The sequence below is a fragment of the Gossypium hirsutum genome, chromosome A02 (assembly GCF_007990345.1).
Source record: "Gossypium hirsutum isolate 1008001.06 chromosome A02, Gossypium_hirsutum_v2.1, whole genome shotgun sequence".
Lineage (NCBI taxonomy): Eukaryota > Viridiplantae > Streptophyta > Magnoliopsida > Malvales > Malvaceae > Gossypium > Gossypium hirsutum.
This window is the reverse complement of record NC_053425.1, coordinates 85,697,508-85,705,444: the sequence shown is the minus strand read 5'-3', so window position 1 is coordinate 85,705,444 and position 7,937 is coordinate 85,697,508. Positions and strand designations below refer to the sequence as shown.

Genomic DNA, 7,937 nt, shown 5'->3' with positions numbered 1-7,937 from the left:
CCGCAAGAGAAATTGGATGGTTCCTCCAACCTGTATTATAATTACTACTATAAGGATTATTTTGAGGCTTAGAACTATTAAACATATAATTTATTTGTTTGTTTTCTAGGCTAGGAGCGAAGGGTAAACATTCTGGATTGTTCATTCCACCTCCATTCGAATCGTATTACATCACCGGATGTACCTGTGTAGAAATGAATAAACCATCAATTTTCTTATTTAAAAGTTCTACTTGATTAGATAACATGGTAACTGCATCAATATTAAAAACACCGGCTACTTTCATCGACTTTGTCCTCATGACTTGCCACTGATAATTATTCAGTGCCATCACCTCTATAAACTCATAAGTCACTTTGCGTGTTTTATTGTTAAGTGTTCCACCAACAACTTCATCAATTAATTACCTTGTTGAGGGATTCAAACTGTTGTAGAAGGTTTGAACTTTTAACCATAAAAGTAACCCATGGTGAGGGCACCTTTTCAATAAATCCATGTACCTCTCTCATGCATCATATAAAGTCTTTAAATCGATTTGCACAAAGGAGGAGATATCATTCCTCAACTTGGCTGTCTTAGCTAGTGGGAAGTACTTCAGAAGGAACTTTTCTGTCATTAGGGCCCATCTAGTGATGGAACCTCGTGGTAAAGAGTTTAACCACTGTTTAGCTTTGTTCCTCAATGAGAAAGGGAATAACCGTAATCGAATTGCGTCGTCAGTGGCACCATTTATCTTGAAAGTGTCGCAGATTTCTAGGAAATTAGCCAAATGAGTATTTGGATCTTATTCTTACAAACCATCGAACTGAATAAACTGTTGTATCATCTGAATAATGTTCGACTTTAATTCGAAATTATTTGTAGCAATGGTGGGTCTCACAATACTCGATTCAGCCCTAGTTAAAGTGGGCTTAACATAATCGTACATAGTACAATGAACATGATCTAGATATACAAGATTTGTAGCAACTACTGGAGTAGTTGATTATTCTGATTATCACCCATCTCCTCAGTAATAATAATGTCCTCTTATTCGTCTACTATATTCTGTCAATTTTGCCTTTCTTCTCTACGATTTCTACGAGCTATACTTTCAATTTCACTATCAAACAGTAATGGTCCCAACGAGTTTCTTCTAGTCATAAACTAAAGGAACCTGCCAAAAGCAAATAGAAGAAAAATTAGAATGTAAAAAATTAAACTAAAAACAAAATAAAAAATTTGCTCAAGTAATAAAAAAACAAGTGCTCCTAATATTTTAGCCCCTAACAATGGCGCCAAAAACTTGATGGTCACTAAACTAACTATAAATATGACAAAGGAAAGCACACATATCGAACAATAGTATAGCTACAGTGAGTAGAGAATATCGTATCCACAAGGACTAAAAGTATTAGTAATTATCGTTTATCTATTATTTAGCTAATAATTTGGAGTAAAGTGTTTTAATCTAACTATACTAAACTAATCTAACTAAGAACACAACAGAGAATGAATCAAGGAAATAATCAAATATTAACCAATGAGATAGACAATACCCAGGAAAGAATCCACCTAAACTTCACTTAAATTATGTTAATATCTATTTTGAGAGTAAGAACAACTAACTCTAGGTTGATTAATTGAAATCTCTTTCTAATTAAAACCCCTATCATCACATTAACTCGATTTATGGATTCCCTTATTATATTTGACTCTAATCTGGTAGACTTATGTCATCCTATTTCTAGAATTGCATGCAACTCCACTAAATTGTGCTAGATTTACTCTAAAATAGAGGCTTTTTCTCTACTGAAACAAGCACATTAAACATGAATTAATATCTCAAAAATATCAAAACAAGAAATAAACATAATAATTGAGAACAAAAATCAAATATTTATTTCATAAAATAGAAATTAAATAAAAAGATTCATCATAAGTTTCATCCTCCCTAGGTATCTAGGGAATTAGTTCATAATACTAAATGAAAACATCTCAAAGTTAGAATAACCACAAGACATAAAGAAAATCAATAAAACTTCGAAGGAAATTAAAAGGAGATCTTCGATCTTGATGGATATTCACTTTCGAGTTGATTCCGATGGTGTGCTTCAAGTGTTTTCTTCGGTCTTCCCTGATTGCTCCCTTATGTCTTCTTCTAATTGGTATTTATTGACTTTATAATGCTTAAAAAGCCTAAAAATTGGGTATTTTCGCATATTTGGGAAGCAGGATGCGATATTGACACTGGCTAGCACATGGGTGTATGCCCAGCCCATGTGGGAATGCCCATGCCATGTGGTTCCTGAAAACAGGTTTATTTGTCCGATTTTGGTTCATTTTTGCTCCTTTCACTCCTAAATGTTCTCCTAATTATAGAAACATGAATTTAAAGGATTCAGAGCATCAAATCACTAATTTTCCTAATTAATCATCCAAAAATGAATTAAGAATAGGATTTAAATATGTTACTTTTATAGCTTATTAGTAGAGAATCTAGTGAGCTGGTAAGGTTCTAAGTCATTTGGTGTTCGTAAATTTAAGAAATCAAGTTAAGAATTTTTGGAACTTATGAGGGGTTTTGCATGTTTCTAAAACTGAGTTTTTAAGCTAAAATTACTAAGTTTAATTTATTATTTTGGTTATCATGCTTAGCTGTCAAGAGAATGGAAGCTCTAGAGTTTTGAAAAGCTAAGCTGACAAAACAAAGAAGCATCAGGTGAGTTTCTCTACTCAGCACATTCATGTGTTTTGATTGCTTTATGGTTGGTATAATCTTTGCTATTTGAGAATGATATGTATGCCTAAGGATTAGTAGTTATATGATTATCCAGAAGTGGGTCGGTATGTATGAAATGATTGTGGAATTAAACACAAAATTACCACACTCCACGTTACTATAGTGTGTGATAATATGTCGTGTGTACATTTTATGAGTTGTAGAGTATGGAGGGAAATTATTGATGGGATGGATGGGTTGGGAAATGGAGTTTCCATTTCCCTCAATCTAGTGTTGTTAGGTGCAAGCCATTGTGTGCAAAGCTTGGGGCCTTTCAGAGGGGACACTGCAGTGTTCTAGCATCAAGGTTAAAAGTGCCAAAATAGAGGAATAGGCTGATGGATAGGGCAATGGAATTTCCTTTAGATTTTGTAATCTAGTATTGTTGGGTGCAAGCTGTGAAGTACGAAGCTTCGAGCCTTATAGAGGGCACACTGTGGTGTTCCAGAATCAAGGTTAGATGTGTTACGTACTGATATCGTTTGACTCACTAGAGTGGTACTGTGATGACAATTATTAGGTTCCATAAAGAAAAATCACGACGACAATCAACAAGCTTTATAGGGAGACTCTACGACAGAGGTAAAGTCCTTCGAGGTGATGCCTCAAAGGAAGTTTAATATGTAATACCATAGTTCAGCTATGACAACATAGAAAGTTTACCATGACATTAATCATGGGGTATGATGTGTAAGACCATAGCTCGACTATGACAGTATATGGAGTTCGGCAGAACAATCAATGTGAGATAGTCTTTCAAGATAATAAATATGGTAAATCTCGCAATTGAGGTGAAACACAAGTGCTGAAAAGTGATAGGTAACCAACGGATTGGTGGACCTGCAAAAGGGGAGCAAAAGTAATAGAATTGGGAAAATTTTGCCAAAGCGGTAAACAAAGAAGCCGATTAGGCATAGGGTGGTAAACCAGCTAGAATCGGTTATGGAAATGGCGTGCCTACAATGCCTTGTATAGTGGAAAATGAAAGAGGATTTACTTGTGGATTGTAGATAAGGATCCACCATTAAGAACCGTTAGGAAGTGCTGAAAGAAAGTTTGTATTTCAGAGGAAGACCTTGGAAGGTTAACGAGAGATCCACTCTCAATATAAGGCTTGATGAAACCATAGTTATACTGAGAGGCAGAAACATATATACTACGAAATGTCTATATGTAAAGTGGTGCTTTTAGGGAATTAACCAAGTGATAATTTTTTCTGTCAAGACTATTCCTCTTTGAAGGGAAAATAATGCGGGTACACTAGCCATAGAGTTATTCCCACAAGGAACCATCTTATAAGAGAAAGGGTAAACTCAAGTGTTTGCTCAAGGAACAATCTGTTGGATACTGTAGGCTAAAATGGTCCAATGTAGACAGACTTGTTACACCTTAAAAGTAAGGAGCCACAAATAGGGCGGATTACAAGTAAGTAATCCAACTAACTGTTTAGCCCAAGTGCATGAGGAAATGAGATTAAGTCTGCCAGAGTGGCATAAGTTCTCATTAGTTAATCTTACCAATAGAATGACAGTAAATCCTTCAAGACTATGGTAAGGAAAGGGATTCTTCCAAGGACTAGTCTAATTTGGAATGATTTCCAAGGAAGACGTAACCAAAGGGTCATGAGGATGGTAGGCAAAAGGACTATCATATAAATTTATGGTAGAAGAGAGAATCTAAATGTAACAACCCATTTTCAGTGGTGTCAAAAAAGTGGTTTTGGGACCATGATTTCGATGAGTGATTAAATATTTTAATATTTATTTAATGTCTATAAGGTTATTTTAATATCATATTAAATTTTCGTTAAGAAAATTTGAAGTTTCAATGGTTAAATAGGTAAAAGGGGTAAATCTTGAAAGATGAAAAAGATGGTTTCTATTGATTAAATGGAGCAAATGGACTTAGAATTATAAATTAAAAGACTCCGTTGGTAATATTAACATATTTCAAGTTAGTGGATAGTTATGATAAGGTTTTGGTGAAATTTTATTAGATTTTAAAGGTTAGTTTTGTAATTAAATAAAATAAGTTAAAATTTATAAAACAAAGATGGATTAAGCACCATCTTCTTCAATTTCTTTGCCTTAAAAATAGTTCACCACTCTTAAAGAAGGGGGGAAGCTTCGGTCAAGAAATTTTAATGCATGGTAAGATTTTGAACCAAATTTTTAGTTATTTTTATGTTTTTAAGCTTGTTTTAGCTTAGTCTAGTTAGCCCGGTGGTTAATTTCTAGAATTGTTAAAGGTTGAGGGGCTTGCCATGAATGAATTTGATGTGTTTGTGGAGTTGATTGATAGATAATTAACTTTGATTGTTAAATGGACATGCTTTGTTACGTGATTTTAGTGAATTTACGATTTAAGGATTTATTTTTGAAAATAATAATTCTATATGTTTTGTTTGGAATTAAGAAAAATATGGGTTGATATAAGTCTAAGGAAAAATCGGCTAACATAGTTTTCAACTAAAAATGGTTGAATTGTAAGTTTCAGGATTAAGGACTAAATTGTATAAAGGTTAAAACATTAGGGGTAATTTTATAATTTCATAATAAATAGGTTATAAGCTAGAATTTATGATATTAAGCTATTTGTATGATTTAATTGAATGAAATTTTTATTTAGAGCAAGATAAGCAACAACTGGATTTAAATCGTGGAAAAACAAAAGTCTCGAACTAGTTTTCAATTAAGTTTTTATGACCGTTTTAGTTTAGGTAAGTTCGTATAGTGATAAAATGGTTAATTCTTAATTTGAGTCAATGATTAGTTAAGGTTATACTTTGTTTAATTATAAATGAACATATATACATGTTAATTAATTATTTGGATTAGATAGTAATGTTTATTCAATTGATAGATAATTGGGAAGAATGTGAGTTGTATGGATGTATATAATTAAAATGAGGTAAATGGAAGAAGTTAAAGGATTGAATTATAAAAGTTTCCTGTTTGAACCTTAAGAATTCTTAGAATAAAAATGATATGTTATTAGGGATCATACGATTTCGAGTGATTGTCATGAATGTCCTACTGATGGTTGAGGTCCTGCATTTGTTTCGGATTTTCCATAGTTCGTGTGAGTAGCATCATGTAGTTAACATTTTGACTCACATCTTGTGTAAGCAAGCCCATTTCTGTGTGAGTAATATTTAAAAAGGCACACTATGTGTGAGCATTCCTAAGAATCCGATGCTATTCTATATGGTTCAGAGGGTAAGTAAAGGTTAACGGAAAGACACATATAAAAACTTATTGTTGCTAATGTTCATATAAAAAAGAAAGATGAATATGTATTTATGAAATGTAATGGATGAGAATTTGTCATGTGATGGAAGAGAGAATCATGGAATTCATTTCTTAGTATATGCTATGTTACATAGATGTTATGTTTTAATGTTGTCTATTAACCATGTGGTTTGTGGTGAATTGGAAAGTATAATTTTTAAATGATGTAATGAGCATGGTTGAATGGTTTATCAATTGATGTTTGGTAAGTTAAAGTTAACCTTATGCAAGCTTCCTAAGCATTAATTGCTTATGTAGTTTGTCAAAATAGTTTGTCCTACGGTCTAGCACACGATGTGCGACACGGTTAAGTAGCTCTATTTCAAATATACACACGGGCAGAGACAAGAGATGGGACATGGCCACGTTTCCCTATTCCAAATGTCCACACAGTCTGGTCTATGTCACATGGCTTGGCCACACGACCATGTGACCCCAATTTCCCAATTTTTCATGTTTCTCAAAATTATTTAATTTGTTTCTGTAATATCTCGAATTAGGGCCTAATCAGAATAGTGGTTTTATGACCATAAATTTGAGATATAAATAATTATTTTATAATTATTTTGAGGTTTATGATATGATTGCATGATTGTGTGAAAATTTCGTGATGAAATTCTATGCATAAAGTGCTTAAGTTGAGATTAGGGACTAAATCGAATAATTTGCAAAACTTGCATTCCAGAAGTTTTTAGTATGAAATTGCTTTGGAATATTAATGAGGAGGTCTTAAATAGAAATTTGACCAATTTCTAAGTCTGGACAAAAATTGGACATGGATGGAATTTTTGGAAAGTTTAGTAGTAATGGCATTTTGGTCATTTAGTTATTAAAATGAATTAAAAACAAAATTAAAAGCCAATTTTTGTCCATCATCTTCATTAGGCCAAAATTTCAAGGGTTCTCCATATCTACGGTTTGTTTCAAGCTTTGAAGCTCCATAGTAAGTGATTCCAAGCCCCGTTTTTAATGTTCTTTACGTTTTTGGAATCCCGGTAGCTCGATTTAGCTTATGTTAGCAATAATTCGGCCTAGGGTTCATATTTGGAAAATTACCCATAGGTGAAATTTGTGTATTTTGGTGTTTTATGCTAGACTATGAGGTTTTAAATTATGTTAGACAACTTGTGCTACTCGGTTTTAAGTGAAAATGAGTAAAATGGCTTAATCGGTAAAAATACATAATAGTCATAAGTGCATGTTAGAGTGTGAATTTGATGCTGTCATAGAAGGGAAAAATGATCAGCATGTCATAAAACATAAGAATAAGGGCTGAAATTAAATTCCTGAGCCTAGGGGTAAAATCGTAATTTTGTAAAAGTTAGGGGGCAAAAACATAATTTTTTCATAATGTGATTTTTGGATTGAAATAAATAGTATGAGTGTTAAATGAACTAAATGTGTTTTTATAGATCAAGAAAGACGTGGAATCGATTGTGATCGGGGAAAAGAAAAGCTTTCGGACTAAATTATAACATTTCTAAAGTTTGCACCGAGGTAAGCTCGTACATGAAGAATTTATCGATTTTTTATGTTATTTTATGTTGTTATCATATGAATTGGTGGCTGTCCATAGAACGATTAAATGATGGAAATTTGAAAATTTAATTAGATTGTGAATAAGTGTTAACAGTAAAAAAGGAAATATTTTTCCGGTTGAACCTTTGGAACAGGAACAATACGAATGACCCATTGTGAGTACACGTGTGTAGTACTAAGTGTAGGCTACTACATGTACCATACTATTAAGTCGCATGTGTAGTACTAAGTGCAGGCTACTACGTGTATCAGATGGTGAGGTCACGTGTGTAGTACTAAGTGTAGGCTACTACGTGTACCGGATTGTTGGTCGCATGTGTAGTACTAAGTGCAGGCTACTATGCGTA

The 7,937-nt window shown here is 33.2% G+C and overlaps 1 non-coding gene across 1 annotated transcript; it reads left to right on the top strand.

Annotated features, from left to right (window-relative positions):
- The first annotated feature begins 461 nt into the window (after positions 1–461).
- Positions 462–568, top strand: LOC121217268 (small nucleolar RNA R71). Its single transcript, XR_005913373.1, has one exon. It is a non-coding gene; the product is annotated as a small nucleolar RNA R71 (small nucleolar RNA).
- Positions 569–7,937: the final 7,369 nt, after the last annotated feature.